This window comes from Haemaphysalis longicornis, unplaced genomic scaffold (assembly GCF_048455015.1).
Source record: "Haemaphysalis longicornis isolate Haplotype H1 unplaced genomic scaffold, Haemaphysalis longicornis Haplotype H1 scaffold_6, whole genome shotgun sequence".
Lineage (NCBI taxonomy): Eukaryota > Metazoa > Arthropoda > Arachnida > Ixodida > Ixodidae > Haemaphysalis > Haemaphysalis longicornis.
The window spans coordinates 8,869,969-8,889,523 of NW_027526407.1; the positions used below are offsets into that span (position 1 = coordinate 8,869,969).

At 43.0% G+C, this 19,555-nt stretch overlaps 1 long non-coding RNA gene across 1 annotated transcript; it reads left to right on the forward strand.

The window, feature by feature from the left end:
- The first annotated feature begins 577 nt into the window (after positions 1–577).
- On the forward strand, positions 578–16,687 carry LOC144141378 (uncharacterized). The gene is made up of 3 exons (XR_013316565.1): positions 578–702; positions 12,946–13,075; positions 16,560–16,687. It is a non-coding gene; the product is annotated as an uncharacterized LOC144141378 (long non-coding RNA).
- Positions 16,688–19,555: the final 2,868 nt, after the last annotated feature.

A 19,555-nucleotide genomic window follows, 5' to 3' on the forward strand; every position in this document is an offset into this window, starting at 1 on the left:
ATGATGCATGACGCCGCCATGTAGCTTGTCATAGACATGGTCAATAATGACGCTTCGTTTTGGTGCCGACAGTCGCGGCTGCCACAACGCCGCTTGTGTGCTTGTGTCTATCAATATTAGCTCCATCATCAGAGAGCATTGTGAAAGCAGAAAATTGAAAGGTAAGTAAGGCTTTTCGCCAAGCAAAAACGTCTTATTCAGTAAAAAAAGCGATATATGTGTCAGAGTAGTACCAGACATAGACACGGGCACTGCACTTCACAGCAAGATATCTACGTATTTTTCTATGGAAATGTTTGTTGTACAAGGAGGAAAATATCTGGGCGAAACGGCAATTCGTGAGAAAAATTCGTCACCAGGGTCAATGAAAAGGCTATAAGTGCACGTGACCTCTGCATAAAATACAATGTACAGCACCTCGCTTAGCAGTCTGACACCGTCTTTGGTTATCATTTTATGAAAAAAGACTATTGTGTTGGCCGATCTTATTCATCAAATTACCGACCACATGGTGTCTCTGCAGCGTACTGCACATAGTATAAATAAAGCAGTTTTTTAGACATCTGGCAGCCAGCAAGTAGTACAAAATCGAGAACAGAAGCAAATGAGCTGGAAAACAAGTCACCCAACTGTGGTTATGACAGTCACGAAACAAGAGGACCATCCAGCGATATACAGAGGAGCTGCAAAAATGCTCTACAGGTAACAACTCCAGAATTACTGGCTAGTTACGAACGGAACAGTTCCTTTTACGTTTGTAAAAGCAAACAACAGCATAGATCGAAAACAAATTCTTAGGCAATAATGTATTTGGTGCCCCCATATATATAAAAAATGACTAATTCCGTGGAATTGCTATACAATTTTGAGCGCAAGCCTTTCCTTGAAAGTACTTACTCTAGAAATATTCGCGTGGAAGAGTGACGTCCTGTGCCACTATATGAATGAAAAGATGGGAACAATATCGCGCCAGAAGCTTAGGATGTATCACTGAGGATCTGCTATAGATTGCACTATGAAATAATTGCTCGCGGTAAATATATAAATGTTTTGTGGTATTCGCCTAAAGGAATAACTTGTTTGGTGTACTGTGTCAGCCACAAAATACTCCAATTACGCTTTCACTGTATTACAAGGAAATCCTATTTTTTTGCAAACAAAGGACTCCATGTATTTTATCAGTGCATATAAGCAAGTATTGTCAGGTTACACGAAATCTTGTGACACTGTAACGAAATATAAAGCGATTTTGTTTGTGTTCGTATTTCGCACAAAAGCCTGATCTTTTTCTGTGCTTGCCTATGCAACTTCGAAATCTGTTTTTGTTTCAACATCCCTCATTACAAAAAATTCACCTCTAGTTGTTTTGTGCTGAAGAAGAGAGCCTGGAGTCACGCAATGTATTTAAACAAAAATTATTTGATTACTTTCTTTCTACGGGCGACTACCTTCTGGTTTTCTAAAAATAACCCTTTGCCGTCAATGGCGGGAAAGCCCGCTCAATCCACCACAATTTTTAAGGCGTTGAAAATTGCCTCAGGCGCTTCTACCCACCACTACAATTTAGAATATAAAACAGCCAATCGTAAAACATCCCGAACTTTGCTCTATCGCTTTTTGTTTTGCACATAAGTGGTCTAAAATGTTCACCATGATTTACGAGACAAAATAAAGAACACCGTGAAGTTCTCATTAGGTTGATTGTGTGCATGGTTTTGCGTTTCAGCCTCTACTTTTCTATAAATTGCGGTGCTAGTCGGATTTTTATAAAACTTTTTTGAAGCTATTACAGCCTTTCCTAATCGCTATTAGCTGATTTCATCCTAAGCAATTACCCACATTCATATCAGAAATCGTTACTCGGTCGTTCCTAAAGGCTTTCTGCGTTATTTGCGAGCCTGTGGTTACATGCAGATTACTGAGTTTTTCTTAGTATGATTCAAACAATGAAGCTCTAAATACTTGTTTAAAAAGGCAATTATAACGTAAGAAAGCGCGAAATGATCATTACTCGAAAAGTAATGTTTACTATATATCAAAGTGTCAAATTGTATGAAACAAATTTCTGTTTGTCAGGAATTTTTTGATGAGCACTAAAGTATGAGCAAGAGAAATGTACTGCAACAGCATGTGCCAGACTGCACACCCACCAAACAATAACAGACAATATTAGGCAGCCGTCATTGGCAACGAAACTAATACTACACTGATTGGTCATTTTGTGTTCTTGTGGTTAAGAATGGGATTGTTCTTCATAAGTGCTCTTGGGTACACTGCTTCAAAGGCTTATTATGCTAACAATATAGCCCAAAAACAAGCTAATTATATTCATGTACTTCAATAGACATTGACACATGGCCTCCAGACAATATTTTGGACTAGTGGTAATGGATAAAAACTCTTACTTGCACTTCATTCATCAAGATACGTTTATTGCGCAACCAAATCTTTCATATACCACAAGGTTTCTCATATATTCTTTTTTTTTCTATAAGCACGAAATTTGTATTTTGTATACGTCGTATTTTTGTAAGACGTATACATTGGCTTTTGATTTTATTAGGAAAATAATAAAACGGTGAAGACGTAAAGTATGCAATAAGAGCTTGTGTACCCGATAGCACATTACGAACACGAATGCACACTGGAGAAAAAAGACAAACAAAATAATGTCTGTGGTGGCAACTAACTTATCTACCTGCCCTGATACAGGCGAAACCCCCCAGGTGGAGTAAGTTTCCATGAATTTAATTTTTCCTCCATAACAATGCAGCCATACGGCCACAAATGAAAGCTTTACAGCTTCCTTTGTTAACCATACGGCTGCATTACAGCGGATGTCAAATTTCGTTCTCTAACGTAATCTACCGGTATCTTTATATTTTTTTTTATTCGGCGTGGCTTACAATCTATTTTCGCTCAGATGACGTTAAATTATTGTAACTAAGGCTCTATGCGACAGCCAGAAGGTAAATGGGTAAATAGAGGTTGAAAAGTTGTGGATTTTTGGCGGCGGTAAAATACCTAGAATGAAGATGAGAAAATACAAACCGACATGAAGTTACGAAAGTTTTATTGCAAGTGCAATTCGAGCAAATTGTGCGCCAGTAAGTAGAGCTTGCAGATCTGCATTGCGACTTGCAACAGTACTTTTTTCGGCATTATTTGCAGAATTCACTTGCTTGGCAGAGTGTAATAGTAGGTTATTTATAATTTTTCGAATATCCCCGAGATTTGTCAATGTTACGAAATCATAAGTCCAATGTCTAGTAAATCCAGTGTATTGTTTCCCGTGGGAGTAATGAACTACATTTTATTCTATATGGTTGTTTTTGCCTCTCCCGTTTACCCTGTTCACTGTTTTTAATAGTCACATTATTGCATACACCAGGATTTCTATTAGAAATTAGAAATCCATGTTCTTGCTTTCAAGTACCTACACGACATACAAACGTGAGGTAGCAGTGATTTATCGACAGATCAATGTTATTTGTAGAGCATTGAGAGCTGAAATAAGGTACTAAGAACGATATTAGTGCTGAATAGCCCTGAAAACTTTATGTCATTCGTTACATTGTTTTGTTTCAAGTACCCTAAAAGCTTCAATGGGAAGGATTAGGGTCGCATAAATAAAACATAGTCACGCTAAATTCACAAAGCAGAGAAAAGAAAGAACAAACTGAGAAAGTGCTGATGCACAACTAAATTTATTCAAGCAACCCCACTGTGTTTTAAAGGCATGCAACAAGCAGAACCGAAAATAACGGGAAACAATCAGTGAGGAGTTATTTTAAACCATTGTTTTAAATGGCGTATGGGAGGATTTTCCATCAAAGGTATCGCCGTCATCATCATATTATTCGTAATCACGAGCCTACTCAGGTCTTCTACAGAACGAAGGGCTCTCTCATTGACCTCTAACCACTCCAGTCCTGCGCTTCTATATTCCGCAGTATGCCCCCCAAATTTTTCTATTGTATCTGTCCATCCGCCTAATCGCTTTCCTATTCTTTTTAACCTACTCCAGGTATCCACTCTGTCACAGTAATTCTCAATCGGTTTTTGGGTCTTCTCACTACATGGCCAGCCCAAGTCTATTTATTTTACTTCGTTTGAAGTACGTTATCTTCAACTCGAGTTTGTTCCAAATTCCAGGAAGCCCGTCCCTTATCCCTAATAGTTTCTCCTGTTTTTATCGTTCTATGGCCCCTTCAGCCGATGTAAGATATGTTTCTAATTGTTTAGTAACGCGCCAAATTTAAGGTACCGACGTCATCACCAGCAGAAAGCGCTGGTTGTTGATTTGTTTTCAGTGATGAAGGTGGCTAACTTTTTATTACTTGGAGTGCTTCTCGAATGCGCTCGAACCTATATTATTCTGCGCGGGATTTCTCTCTTTGTTTGGGTCAGCCCAAACCCTCCGTACAAGGTAATTATATTCGTTAGCTTGTTTTAGCTTACCATTTTATAAGCTGATTAGGATGTTTTTGAATGTGTATCTCTCATTACTTTATATTTATTCATATTTATTTTAGCCCTACGGCCATGCCTTCTGATTGTAGTTCATCAATCATTCTGCGCATGTTGTCTCCAGTCTCCGTAATGAACACTATGTCGTCCGCCAACCCCAAATGGCTCCTGTATTTCCAATTTACCGTTAATCATGTTTTCCCGGTCAAGGTTTCGAAATCTTTCCATGGATAATTTGAATAGTATTGGCGGGATGGTATCTCCTTGTTTTAGTATCTTTCGGATGGGAAATATATCGCTTTGCCTGTGGAAAGTTATCTAGCCTATTCATTCTTTATAGACAGGATACTTCAAGAAAAATAGCAAAAACCTACGTAACAGTTGTTGGTGTTATGCAGGTTTCCTCTATTCCCTGGTCTTTTATTGCTTCTAGCACGGCTGTTGTGGGTACAGAAATAAACGCTTTCTGATATTATATAAATGCCGTGTAAATGCCTGTACTGTAATCTGGGAATTTTTATCACCATAGTTAAGATATAGATTTCATTCATAGTTGAGTACGATTTCCTTAACCCTGCTTCTCCCTGTGTTATCGTGAATCTAGGCTGTCACCTATCCGGCTACCTACACTTTAGTAAACGGCTTGTACACAACCTAGAATAGTCTGATTAATCTGAAATTATTGAGGCCTTTGGGATTTCCCTTCTTATAAACCAGAACACTTCTGCGTCTTTTTTAACCTATGAGCTCCTTTTCAGTCTTCAAGCAGTCCGAGAATAATACAGGCAGTTTTTTTCTGTACAATACCTTTTCCCTCGTACAGAAGTTCCACGGTTATGCCGTCATTACGTGCAGATTTTCGCATTCCAACCCTTTTGAGATCCTTTCCGGCTTCCTCTTTAGCTCGTACACTGTGTAGTTGTTCTTGTCTAACGTCGCAAGCACCCAGCATGGTATGGAATTATTCTGCTACTTTATTATCTCGTCCAAGTTGTGGGTAATGTTAGCGTGCCCGTATCTGAGTGCCTGCCTACTGTGTTTGCAGATGCAGGCTTTGTGTTATTTGATTTGAATCTTACAACTTTTGGTAGCGCTTCCGTGATCCCTGTCATTTTATATGCACGAATGTCGTTGGTTCTACTTCTGCTCTGCTAATTGGTTTTGATGGTATCGTCTAAGTGAATTCGATCCGCCGTGCTTGACAAGCTCATGTTCTTACGTTTAAGAATTAGTTCATTCGTTTTCCTAATAGTTCTAGTTTTACTCTTTGTTCCCTACCTGTTGTTTTATCCACAGCCACCACTTATTCACCGAGTGGACATGTTGTGTTTTCATTTGCCTTGTCTGCGCCGAGCTCGTACCGCTGGTTAAGGTGCGCGAATTCGTTTTGACCACTTATTTTACACTCGTGCGATCTGGCTCTGATTGACTCCATGCGGGGCTTTTTAGTTTTCGTGAGTTTCTTTCTTTTTCTAGAGATTTAGACTCGCCTTCCGTCTAACCATAATATGATCGCTGCTACTAAACTTATTTGGCCTTTCTACGTCTTTCGCCGTACTTGGGCTGCAACCTAAAATGAAGGATATTTGGTTTTTGTTTGAAAAAGAATGTGATCATCTATCTGAGGTGATTTATCTCTTCCAAACATAACAGTGGATTTCGTCGACCGTTACGATGGTCTACTAAAAGTTTCCCACTGACCACTCTCCGATTTACTTTTCACCGACCTTTGCGTATATTCTTTAATCACAATCACGAACTGCGTTGTTGCCTTCTTTATTGCAGATTAGATGTCCTCGTAGAATCTGTTTACGGCTTCGTCATAATATGCAGTTGTTGTGGCATTGTCCGGTACTATTTTTAACCTGTATCGCTTGTTTACTTTTACCAAAACAGGCGGGACCCTCTCACTAATGGTAAAAACCACCTCCACGTTTCCTATAATGTCTTTGTGGATACCAAATCCTGTTCCGTGTTCCTTCTTTTTTATGGTACACTATATCACAGAATATGTCCACTAGTTGATCTCCATGAAACGTTCTTCCGTCCTAACAACTTCACTTAACCCATGAGATTCCACCTAAAGTACGAGATGTCCTATTGCATTACAGCTAACCTTTCCTCCTTAGACAAGGCTCGTGGGTTGAATTTTATAAGGGTGAAGTTCAAATGGCGACGTGACCAGACCCAGCTATTATTGTTCTGACCGCCGACGCGGACCGGTGGTCTACAGCTGCAGGGGCGTGATAACGGGCAGTTGAGTAGGTTATTCGGGGCAGATAGCGGGCCACTACTGCTGCAGGGTGGCCAGAACCTTCTTTTATGAGATAGCACTGTTTATGTCCAAAAGAGCCTGCTTAGCGTGGTTGAGTGCTCGTAGTGTAGGCGCTAAGGTACCTGCTATGATGGTTACTTCGAAGCAGGACAACACTCCATACCTCCACAGAAAGCCCGACGAAAACGGGAGGGAAAGCGGGAGAAGTGTCCCACGGTCAACGTTGCCCCACGCGTCTGGAGCGCTGTGGAGCCAGCGTTTGTCAGTTTTACTTTAATTGCGCGTGGTTCAGAACAAATAATCGGAGATCCTCGCTTACTGGTGAGATTCATTGACGTGTGGTCGTTGGAAACGTCAGGCACCGCAGTGGCCAAGGTAGCTACAAAAACATTGTGTTGTTTGAAGCTCAGCTGGCAAAAAGGGCGATGATATTTTATTACATTTCTTCCTCGCCTTTGTATACTATTATATTTCGAAAATCTGTTTATCGTGTGCTGCGGCAATAACGATGACGTTTTGAAACCAATGTGGAACGCTATGCAGACCTTTGCTTTCCAAAATTCCGAAACATTTGTGCCACGGCAGAAGCGCGATTGCTATATTTTCATAATTTTTGCTTGCAAACCAATTACATATACAGTTATCTCCTTTTTGGGCGGCCAGGGCAAGTGGGTGTACTTTTCTGTGGCCCCAAGTGTTGTTGAGTTGCCTTAAAGAAAGATAAAAACTTTGAAAAAGGGCTCACAGTGTGTGCGGAGGCATTATTTAGTGAGCTACATTCGCACAAATAAGGATTTTGGCTAAAGAGGGAATACCTGGGCGCGTGTTGGTCTTCAAACGGCATTGTCTTTCTCAGTGAGTAAGCAGAACACCGTCACAAAATTTTTGAGAAAAATAAATAAGAAGGCTTGGTGATTGGGCTACCAAGTAGTGTTTATGAATGTTCAGTATTTTGAAATTCACATGCTGAAAGCCCCGTTTTCAGCTTAATAACGCACCAATAAAAGTATAGGAGCATAACTACCTTCGGTCCTATCACGTCGTATGTACTCGTTATCAGGATAAGCTGTGATTCGTTATCCAAAACACTAAAAAGAAATCCAGCATTAGGTATTGCGTGGTGTCAGTAGAAAACCGATTACGAATATCGAAAAGCCACGCCTGAAAACTGTCGTTGTAATATGTAAATCAACCAATGCGTGCTGCCGCGGACCACGTAAGTAGCGGAAACTCAGCCTCTCGCTAAAAAAACTGCAAATAAAACTTAGGTAAGTACAAGGGGCCATTGAGAAAATATACGAGAGTAAGGCTTCAGTACAGGAAACTATCTTCCTTTAACACGTTTAGGTTCGTGTGCAATAAATGGAAGTTAAATTTCAGAAAAAGAAATAAACTTGGGCTGGTCATCGAGTGAGACGCAATGACAAGGGATGAACACCATTGGGTACCATTTCATCTGTCTAGAAAAAAAGGGAAACCCACTAACTATAGGTAAGAGTGAACTAAAAAAAGCGTACGCCAGAAATAAACTTGGCAGATTAGGGCAGCAGGTGTCGGAGGTCCATAGGAGGGACAGTCATCCTGCAGTATACTTAAACGGTAAGGATGATGACGAGTGAAATGCAATTGAGCTGTTAAAATATAAAAAAAATTAGACTCTTCAAATGCTTGGTGATTTCTTCCATGTCTGCAGGCCAGACCATTCAAAGCAAATGGCGATGAAAAGGTTATTACAGAATTTGCGAGATTTGTTTTTTAGTATGGCGAAGGCACAAGTTCGCACAGTCACTGCGTGTGCAATAGAGTCGAGGCTCTTCTGAGCGCGCGGCGGGTTCACGAAAATAGGTATATTAGCGTGAGGCGAGGATACAGATCAGGCGCTGCACAGCAGGCATGGAGAATTGTTGGCATTTTGCTTCAGGCAAAACTCTAAAAACATTGTTTGTTTCATCGTTTCTTTTTAAAGTTGGTGTATGCAATTAACGTTTTGTTATTTTTCCTTTGTATCACGAAAATAGAAACCGCATAATAACACGTATTGGGCGTCGAAACCGTAACTGGCGCGTTCAGCGTGCTATATCGGCAACATTACCTGTCAATTTGAACTCACAGTGGTATTTTAAATATACATCTGTAATATCGCAGATAAAAGGAAATTTGCGTGCTCCACTTTTCTCAATGAAAACAATTATTGTGAACTGAAGTAGCTTCCATGTGCTATACCCTCAGTGCGTAATCACTAATACGGGTGTAACAGTGCTAATGTCTTCTTTCGGACTGGTGAGCGCTTGGCCAAAAATGTTGTTAAATATATTCACATTTCACTGGACGCTTTATGTGACCTTCTCACAAAGATTTTTTTAGGTCTGGTGCTCTATTCGAACACGGTGCAGTATTCTGGTACGAAGAAAAACCAACACGCTGTAATACGCGGATAAAACCAAAACAATTGTCATAAAAATACCCATAAATTCCCGATGGTTACCGATATATTACGCAAGTACATCAAGTTAGTCCCAAACTCCGAGTGTTATTTTTTGTACTCTAGTTGAAAACTATGCATAAACAGACATTGATCCGTACAAAGTCTTAGAAAGCTTAATTTCATGAACTAAAGAGTTCGTTTGCAAGTGTTTTATTTATCCACAAGCGAGGCCTCCAGATAACCGTTTTTTTATCAACAGGTGCTATGATTAGTCAGATGCCTAAATGCCTACTCATACCTGAAAAAACGTGATCTGCGCTAGTCTCAGCCGTTCAGTGGGGTGTTGGTTTTAAATAAAACACAGCTTTTTAGCACTTCAGAAGCACAGTAGCGTGGTTAGACGCCTTAACCCTTTGTAGGGCAGGATATGTTTTTTTAAAAAAAACTAGAAAAAGGTTGTCTTATTTTACTAACCAAGCCAACAGAAGTAGTTTGCAAGAAATTTCAAGGCTGAACAATGAGTACTTTATTAAAAAAAACTGGGACGCATTCGTCCCACTGAAGCTAAATTGAAATTCAAAAAGTGGGACGCATTTGTCCCAATGCTCATTGAGGGCTCCTGGGTTACATTCAGCCGGCATGAAAAGGTCCAAAACACGTTGAACAAAGGGGCACATTGCACACAGAACACAGGAGGTTGGTGCGGGCTTCTTTCTTGGCAGTCGAGCACCAACGACACCGCCTCCTTTTTGCAATCTTCTGAGGGTGATGTCCAGCTCCCAGAAATCGGACTTCATCAGCAACCCCTACCATTTTCTGGCAATGTTTGGCACCTTTTTTGTTGACTCGATAAGGGCGATTGCTGGACCCTTTGAATGTTTGGCCGTTTATCAGCTGGCGACCGAGGACGAGCCGGAACCAAAGGTAGGTCATTTCACTGACTGCTTTCATTTGAAGAAAAGCATTTACTATTGCTGCGTCCAGCAGAAAGTAAAAAATTCGGTACCACGACTTCTTAGATCGTCGATCCACCGGGTATGCGTTCCTTCTTTGGTCAAACTTGTCGACTCCACCCATCCAGGTGTTGTAGTCGGAGACTGCTTTTGGGCACTGGACGGATATGGATGAGCCATTGGAAAGCTTCCGAACAACGTCCTCAGTGTCGCTGGGGTGATGAAAGTTGGACAGCACGTGTACGTTTTTCGTGTCCCGCCACTGATAAGCTGTGATGCTCCCTTTCGCCCGCCAGATATACTCTCCCTTCTGTAGCTTGTTATCCCGTTTGATTTCGTCAGTTAAGTCCTTGCGGTTTGGGCGAACCGCTCCTGCGGCCAAAATGTTCTTTTCTTTCAAGGCCTCCATTAGGCGTGTGGACGTGAAAAAGTTATCGAAATATAGCTGCGTGCCAGCCTCTACTCCGTCAATGAGGGAGAGCACAACATGCTCGCCGAGACCTACGTTCGCAGGTCGGTCTGCACCTTTGCCTTCGTACACCTGAAATTCAATCAGGTAACCTGTCTGGGAGTCGGCTCTGCACCACACCTTGTATCCCCGCTTGATAGGTTTCATGGGAAGGTACTGCTTCAGCGAGGACCGGCCTTTGAATCGTATCATACTCTCATCAATGGCTTGGTGCGCTGATGGAGTGTATTGTCTCTTGAATTTTTCATTCAGTGAAAGAATGAGAGGACGCACTCTTGCCAATCTGTCGTACCCGTCTTCACCTTTCTTTTTTTCCTTGGTTAGGTCGGTGAGGTGCAAACAGTTCATAATGGCTTGAAAACGACGGAACGACATGACCTTTGATATTTCAGGACAATTGAAAAAAGTGTCACTGCTCCAGTACAGGTACATTTGATGCCTGGGGTTTGTGCTCATCAGCAGAAGTATGCCGAAGTATGCACGGAGTTCATCAATTGTAAGCTCTTTCCAAAGTTGTCGGCCTTTCTGTTTGGCAAAGCGGTTTGTCTCAGTCACCAGTGTCTGCATGATACCTTCGTCAAAATAAAGAGCAAAAGCTTCACACGGCGTCGTCGGGAGGTTTGCACTGTATTGTGGGTCCCAAATTTTCGGAACACGAATGACGGCATCCGGTTCACTGCTATTCCATGCCCCAACCTCCTCCTCTTCGACTTCTGCTTCGTCGCAAATTCTAGGCACTTTCTTCTGCTTCCTTCTCTTTCTTGCATAGGTAGCCTTTCGCTTTTGTAGTTTGCTCGTTGATGCCGCCGCTTCGGCTTCACTGGTTTCCTCATCTGAATCGGGCGGAGCGAGCTCGGGTACGAAGTCTTCATCCGTATCTGGCGGAATCACTCGACGTTGGGTCGTCAGGAAGGCTAAAATATAATTCTAGCGCTTCCTCTCGCGTCAGCAATCGTTTACCTGCGTTTTTACGAGCAAATAGAAAACAAAAGAGTCGGCGAAATGTTTCACTCAACATCGAATGCAGGCAGTGGTGGCACAAGGCTTAGCCCCTCGTCATGCAGTTTTTGCCCTGGCACCATTCGAAAACGCTTTTAGAAGTAAGTATTGCTTCTATTGCTGAAAACACCCGATTATTACAAGCTGGAACTACTTCTTTCAAAGCACAGAAAAGGGTACACTCACTTGTCATCTTGAATTATTCCTTTCCGGAGACTCACAATGCGGAAATTTGTGCCGCCGGTGAAACGGGAAACACAATTTTCAAAATAATGTACACCTAACGCCACCTATTGTACAGCTTCTGAACCAGATTCAACGGAAGTGTAAAAACCTCAATGTAGATGGCAGCACAGAAAAAATGGGCTTGATGCGTCCCATTGCCTCTCACGAGCAATTTTGTGGGGAACAAAAAATGGGACAGATATTTCCCGTTGCCCTACAAGGGGATAAAACCAAAACAATTGTCATAAAAATACCCATAAATTCCCGATGGTTACCGATATATTACGCAAGTACATCAAGTTAGTCCCAAACTCCGAGTGTTATTTTTTGTACTCTAGTTGAAAACTATGCATAAACAGACATTGATCCGTACAAAGTCTTAGAAAGCTTAATTTCATGAACTAAAGAGTTCGTTTGCAAGTGTTTTATTTATCCACAAGCGAGGCCTCCAGATAACCGTTTTTTTATCAACAGGTGCTATGATTAGTCAGATGCCTAAATGCCTACTCATACCTGAAAAAACGTGATCTGCGCTAGTCTCAGCCGTTCAGTGGGGTGTTGGTTTTAAATAAAACACAGCTTTTTAGCACTTCAGAAGCACAGTAGCGTGGTTAGACGCCTTAACACAAGTCGGAGGACAGGACCAAGCAAAGGCTGAAACGGAAACTTGCAAGCGATACTCGCGGTATCTTGGTGAATGTTTTTAGAGCACGCGCGTATATGAAGTCACGGATGCTGTAGAACAATTCTCAACTAGTATTACCTAGCACTCGGGTATATCTGAATTCTTAAAATACTTTAGGTATGCCACTGTAACACGGAAACTTCAGTACACAACATTTTGTTTTGGGCAATGTCGTTAGGATTGTTATATTAAATTTTAAAGACAAATTTTGTTCATCCCAGTTTACCTCTGTTCGCGGTTTTAAGAACCGGACAAGTTCTTTAATTGTGTATCTCATACCATTTCTGCAAAAATAACAGGGACAACCTCCTCCACAAAAGTTTGCGTTGCAATTTTGATGATTGTACAATTCATGAGAACACGAGAAACGGATGTGAGAAATATGACTCTTTTTATGTTGTAACATAAAAATCAATGTAAGCTTCTGCTGGTTTCCTTTTTCAGCCTAATTATAACAGCGGCCAACATAATGTACCTGTTAAGCTCAATACCTGTTTGTATGGGGAGCAGTGCCACGCCTCCACAAGATTCATTTACTCACGCAGTAGAGCATAGGCCGGTCAATTTGAGAGAGGTAAGTCTATGAAAAGGTAAGATGGGCTGTTATAGTTTCTACAGAAAGTTTTTTTTGTCGTATTAGAAGCCTTACCTTGAATACAAGAGTTGCCACCCAGTCTGTTTCTTAACCTTAGTACTTGTGTTCAAAGGGCGCTCCGGCCCTGCGAACGAAGAGCCCTCACAAATCATCGTAAAGCATAGGAGTGTGAAATATTGGAACGTAAGTGCAGGAGAAGGTAAATTTATTGTGTTATTTTTCCCGAACCTTGCGTTCCACCCATCGTCCGAGTAACGTCCATGCCAATTGCGCGCAACCCCGTCTGTAATATAAGCACTACCTTCTCCTTATTCACCATCTTAAAAGTTTTATTATTAAACTGTAATGTGCAACAAATATCATTACATTTCGTCACGTATCGAGTCATGGTTACAAGACTATTCGCAGAGCTTTTTTGAAGGACACTATTATTCCTCAGTAATATAAACTGTAGAGTACAGCCCGTTTCAGAAAGAAATAGTTTTAAAACTGGAGTGTAGCTGATTTTTTGTGTCTGCTTGAAGCAAACGGGAGCCCGTCCTACAGCGGCAGCGCCGTCGCGACGCAGACCCGAAGGTAACCGAAATGTGAGTGGTGGCCGACTTCCTTCTCTTTCCCTCGCTTAAAAGAATGGAGACGACCCCCGCCACCTGAAACCATGGCTCTCTTATTGGTGGGTATAAGAACCACCGCTGATGAGGCTTAGAGACCATCCGAGAAGCGCCGCCTATGGGAAGAGAAACTTGCTGCATCCCGTTTGAGGGTGTAATTGCTCGTTCGACTTTCATTGCGCAACCAATTCTTTCCTAGAATTTTCCTCATTCCCACAAAAAGAACAAACTAGTTGGAACTGCTTAAGGTGTGGTGATTCATGTACATTATTTCATGCCCTTTGACCGTGCGCTCACATATTGTCCACAGATAATGAAAATAAGAACAATTCAAAAGAGGCTTGGCAAGCTTCCGCGACCTGCCCAGCCCTCTATGGCCAACTCATGTTTGTTAAAGAGGCCAAGGGCAGAGGAACACCACCTGAGCAGCCCTACACATGGGCTCCTGAGGCGCCCTACAGATGGGTGCGTCATACATGTTGGGCGCACCTATATGTAGAACCATCCAGGAGCCCTACACATAGACGCGGTACGCATCTGCTACCCTTGTTCTTATTTCCTGATAGTAGTTTTTCCACCTCCTGCGTTACTAGCTGCAACCCTTGCGTGACGTACAGACTTCATCAGACTGACAAAGAGGCTCACCCTAAAACAGTGAAGCTGTTAAAAATGTCGTTACGCATGCCATGTCATACCGATGAAGGACAACATCCGTTCCATTCGTGTTAGGGATACCATTGCAAACAAATATTCAACCACGAACAGGAAAATTTGAATAAGTCCATCAGCTCCGTTTCCCCAAGCTACGAGGACTGCTCCATCGTGAGGTCTTGAAGGTAGGCCGGAGACGCACGTGAAGATGCTCGAAGCGGTCGGTACTTGTTGGGTATAGGCATATGCTACTTCCAGTACACGTAATTATTTCACAATTGCGCGAAATGTTGCACTATGAACCTGGTAGAGTTTCCTCGATAATACTATTGACCATGAAAATATCCCCGAATACGTTTCCCAAGAAGGGCAGCCCCACATTTAACACCTCTTAATCAGGGAGCAAGCCACTGACGCCGATTATTGGTGACTGAAATGCACCTATAGCCGAGCTACTCAAAAACATGGCATGCGCGAAACAAGCAGTGTAGCTTCGAATACGGCTTCGCACCTTCGTACTTCATCGGACACATGCCTTGCACAGCAAAATGTCTTAATGCGGACTTCTTCAAACGCCACGAAAATGATCTCCAAAACAGGGTGCGTTACAAACACTAATATATGTAGCCTAACAGTGAACACAAACTTAAAAGCTTTCCCTTCTCCTTGAATTGTCGGAACAGACATTGTTCAAAAACGGCGAGAGCGTGACACCATCGTTGAAGGACTTTTTCGGCAGCTGTCGTACACCTACGTCTGCGTATATGAGCAGAGGCAAGCTCTGGCGACCCTCCAGGCGAGAAACGAAATTCCAAGTGAATGCTTTCCAATAAACAGAGCGAAAATGACCCGAATGTTATATGCTCAGTCTCATGATTGGGACTATGATTGAGAAAAATGAGTTCAGCGGTTGATGGGAGGTTTTATGTAAAATATATTCTCTCGGGCATTACGCAATAGACCGCAGAAGGTCTGCGAATTTCTGTCAGCCCGCGCGTCCAGTGAAGGAGCGCTTGGAAAAGAATGGGACAGCATAGGCGGGACATGAACTTGAAACGAGCGCTGCTGCTTCCTGCAAGCAAAAAATGCCGGTTGTGGGAGTTAAGTAGTCTGTTCAAAAATAACTCCAAAAGTTTCAAACGGTTCAACAGCCTCAAGCCTCCCTACGTCTGATGTAAATGTCTTCGAATGCGGCAACCTTGATGAAGTCGTCGGCCACACAACCACAATAAATGACTGTCAAAGGCTTCAGAGGTTTCACCTTGAGTGTCCTGCAATCTCGCAAAATTCTGCGAGCACTCATTGTGCCAAAATTTCTCGGAAAGCCACCATCAGACCATGCCATGAAGCTGCCGGTTCAGGTGGCTTGAGGGAAGTCTTACTTCGAAGCGAGCAATTTGAAATATATCCAGCATATTTGGAAGAAAACGTTCTCTCGTCATTAGCTAAACATCAGAACCCACCAAACATATGGCACGGTATTGCGACAGCCCCTCTAGTGATATATCAGATTCTTCGGGGCCACCCGTTCTGCCTGACTTGAACGTCGCCCATTTTCCAATTTTTTGGAAGGCTTTCCAGGTTTCGTCTCTGGAAATACCGGGAGGACTTGGAGAACAAGCCCCCGTATATTTGCTACTTGCATACAAATCATTGCCTTAATGCTTTATTACGCCTCTTTAAATCTAATATTGTGGTTGAAATATAAGTTGTGCTGTGGTTTTCCCAATGTAGCTCGCCAACGGTACCACGCCATTAAACATAAAATTATTAGTTGACGCTTTTTCGGAGCAGCTTCGCTACATTACATGAACATACTTTGAGTTTCACATTCGGGTAAGTACGTTTTGTGGCTTCAAAATAAATCACGTCAGAAATATAAAACTAAAACACATTAAAAATTGCTGAATATGCTTTGAGCAATCCTTACAACACTGCTACCTCACACAGTTACTCGTAACAATGCATAAAACACTTCCCTCTGCTCTCTTAGTGTTATTTCTCAGTAATGCATTTTCGTGCGGCAAAAATCTCCTGAAGGCTGTATGCACATTACGCGGTGTGTCAAAAACACAAGGGCGAGAAATATAAAGGTAGAAAATTTAATATATTGTGGGTAAATAGTGACGTTTGTTTATTTGATTTAACAAAATGAATATTTCCCCTATTTTAGGCGTAATCTGTTACGCTTGTGTTTTCAGTTCATGAAGGTTAAACACGAGTACATTTGGACCACCAACGGAACACATAGAGACGAGTGCCTCACATGCAAAGCTGATAAAGTTGTTCATGTTGGAATGGACACGGTTGAGTTTATTAGACACTACACGGTTGATCAGTTAAGGTAAGCTATAGTTTTGTTGTGCAAGACTGGTGGCGGAAGTAAAGTTTTTTTTATTTTTCTGTAGGATAAGAAGACGCATGAAAGGAAAGTTTCTTTCAAAAAGAGGCGAAGTCATGCCGTTCATTATGAAGCTCTCAGTTGTAGAGGGTAAATATAATTTTGGTTGCTCTGGCAGCATAAAAATTTACATTACACAGGCAAGACGAGTCTTGCAATATGTATGTAAAAGAAATACCTTCACATCACTCCACAGTTACCCTATAATCGAGGAGCGTTATGCCAAACAAAGTAAAATTGATAGGATGTGGTTGCCACCAGAGTGACAGCTTTTTCGTGTATGCTTGGAGGTTTGCCCTGACGATCGGATTCAAAGCTTCAATTTTTGCCGCGCCAGCTGTGTACAACGACCACTTTTGCAACAAAAATGTGGTGTTGACTTCTACGTTTACCACGTTTTTACCCTATGTCGTGTTGCGATCGCGTTATCAGCGCAGCGGTTGGCTAGCAGCGCGTGCGCAGCAGCGACGCTTTGTGTATAAATTGGCGCACCCGGCTTGGGTGCGCGTCCTTCAGTTGTGAGGCTGCCAGTGCGCGCCTCGGGAAATAAAGCAACGTTTTCCACGCTTGCCCGGATGCCGGTTACTACAAGTGGCGACGAGGATGGGATCCGCACCGAGCTTCTAAAATGACTGCGCCCGTTGTGCACAGCAAAACCGTCGGCACGTTGCCGGAGTTCCAGCCGGACAGCGGTAATTTCGAGGTGTACTTGGAACGCTTCGAATTGTTCGCTGACGCCAATGACATCGCTGCAGAGAAGAAACTGCAAGTCTTCTTGACGGCCATAGGGGAAACCGCCTATGTCACGCTCCGGAGCTTACTGCTGCCCAAGACACCGGCCAAGGCATCGTACGTGGAAGCGGTGAGTGTGCTGAAGAAACATTACACTCCAAAACGTTCACTGGTCGCCGAACGCTATCGGTTCAACCAACGCCAATAAGCGCCACATGAAAGCGTGGCAGACTTCATAGTGGAATTGAAGAAGCTGGCTTCGACATGCGAGTTCGGCAATTTCCTGAACGACGCTCTGCGGGATCGGCTGGTGGCGGGATTGCGCACTGAAGCCGTACGCTGCAGGTTACTTGCCCTTCCGGACGAAGAAATCACGTGGGAGCATGCGTGCAAGGTCGCCATCGCCATGGAAGCAGCGAGCCAGGACACGAAAGAGATGCTGCAACCAAACAAGTCGGGAGCATCTTCTGACAGTACGGAAGTGTACTGGCAACGAGGGACGCAGAAATCTCCGCAAAAAGGAAAACCAAGCAAAGTGGGACGAAGAAAAACGAGCCCTGCTAAGAAGGCGTCGCAAGGGACTAAAACGAGCTGTCAACGGTGTGCAGGACACCACCCTCCTGTGAGTTGCGCTTTTTTGACTAGTGACTGTTTCAAATGTAAAAAAAAGGGTCACATTGCGAAAATGTGTAAAACGAAACTTGTGCATAGAGTAGAGCCGCAGGAGGCTAGAGATTTGCTTACTTTGTGTCACGTGAACCGTTCCGACACACCCCCATTTAGAGTAAACGTTACGATAAATGGGAAGGTAGTTCCTATGGAAATTGATACGGGTGCGGCCGTGTCGATTATTTCGGAAGTAGAGTGGGCGAGGCACTTTCCTAATGCCAGTTTCACGCAAGAGGATGTGAAATTAATGACGTACAACGGTACGCCTGTCGGTGTTGCTGGAGTAGCCGACGTAAAAGTTGAGTATCAAGGACAGTGTTTCAAATTGCCTCTGGTGATTGCTAAAGAGTCTGAAGGCGCAAGGATGCCTACGCTGTTTGGCCGAAATTGGCTTTCAAAGATAAAACTCAACTGGCGTGAGGTTTTTTCCGTGCAGGCATTGGAAAGGGAAACGCCCCTCACTGAAAAGTACCGTGATGTATTTAATGCTGGTTTTGGTGCTATCAAGGGTTTCAAAGCAAGCATTGTACTTAAAGAGAACGCATGCCCAGTGTTCTGCAAAGCGCGATCAGTGCCATACGCCTTGCGCGAGCGAGTCGAGCAAGATTTCGCTAATCTCGAAAAAGCGGGGGTAGTGTATCGGGTAAGGCACAGCAAGTGGGCGACGCCTCTTGTGATTGTTCCAAAGAAAGACGGAACAGAACTTCGGCACTGTGGGGATTACAAAATCACAGTAAATCCTGCAATTGAAGTCGATCATTACCCCTTGCCGCTGCCCGAGGATATTTTTGCCACACTTGAAGGCGGAACCGTGTTTTCTGTCATTGATCTGTCGAAGGCGTACCTTCAGCTGGAACTGGATGAGCAAGCACAAGAATTGCTCACCATAAACACTCACATGGGCCTTTTTAGGTTCCGTCGCTTGCCTTATGGCGTAGCGTGTGCTCCAGCAATTTTCCAAGCTGTAATAGATCAAATCCTGCAAGGTATGCCTGGCACTGCCTGCTACTTGGATGACATTGGTGAGCACAAGAATTGCTCACCATAAACACTCACATGGGCCTTTTTAGGTTCCGTCGCTTGCCTTATGGCGTAGCGTGTGCTCCAGCAATTTTCCAAGCTGTAATGGATCAAATCCTGCAAGGTATGCCTGGCACTGCCTGCTACTTGGATGACATTGTCATAGCCGGAGTAGACTACAAGCAGTGTTACGACAGAGTGGAGGAGGTGCTAAGGCGCCTGAGTGAACATGGTATCAAAGTAAATGCCAAGAAGTGTAGGCTCTTTCAGCAGCGCATAACGTATTTGGGGCATGACATTGACAAAAATGGCTTGCACCCTACGGCCGAAAAGGTCGTGGCCATCAAAGAGGCGCCGAAACCTACTAGCCTGACG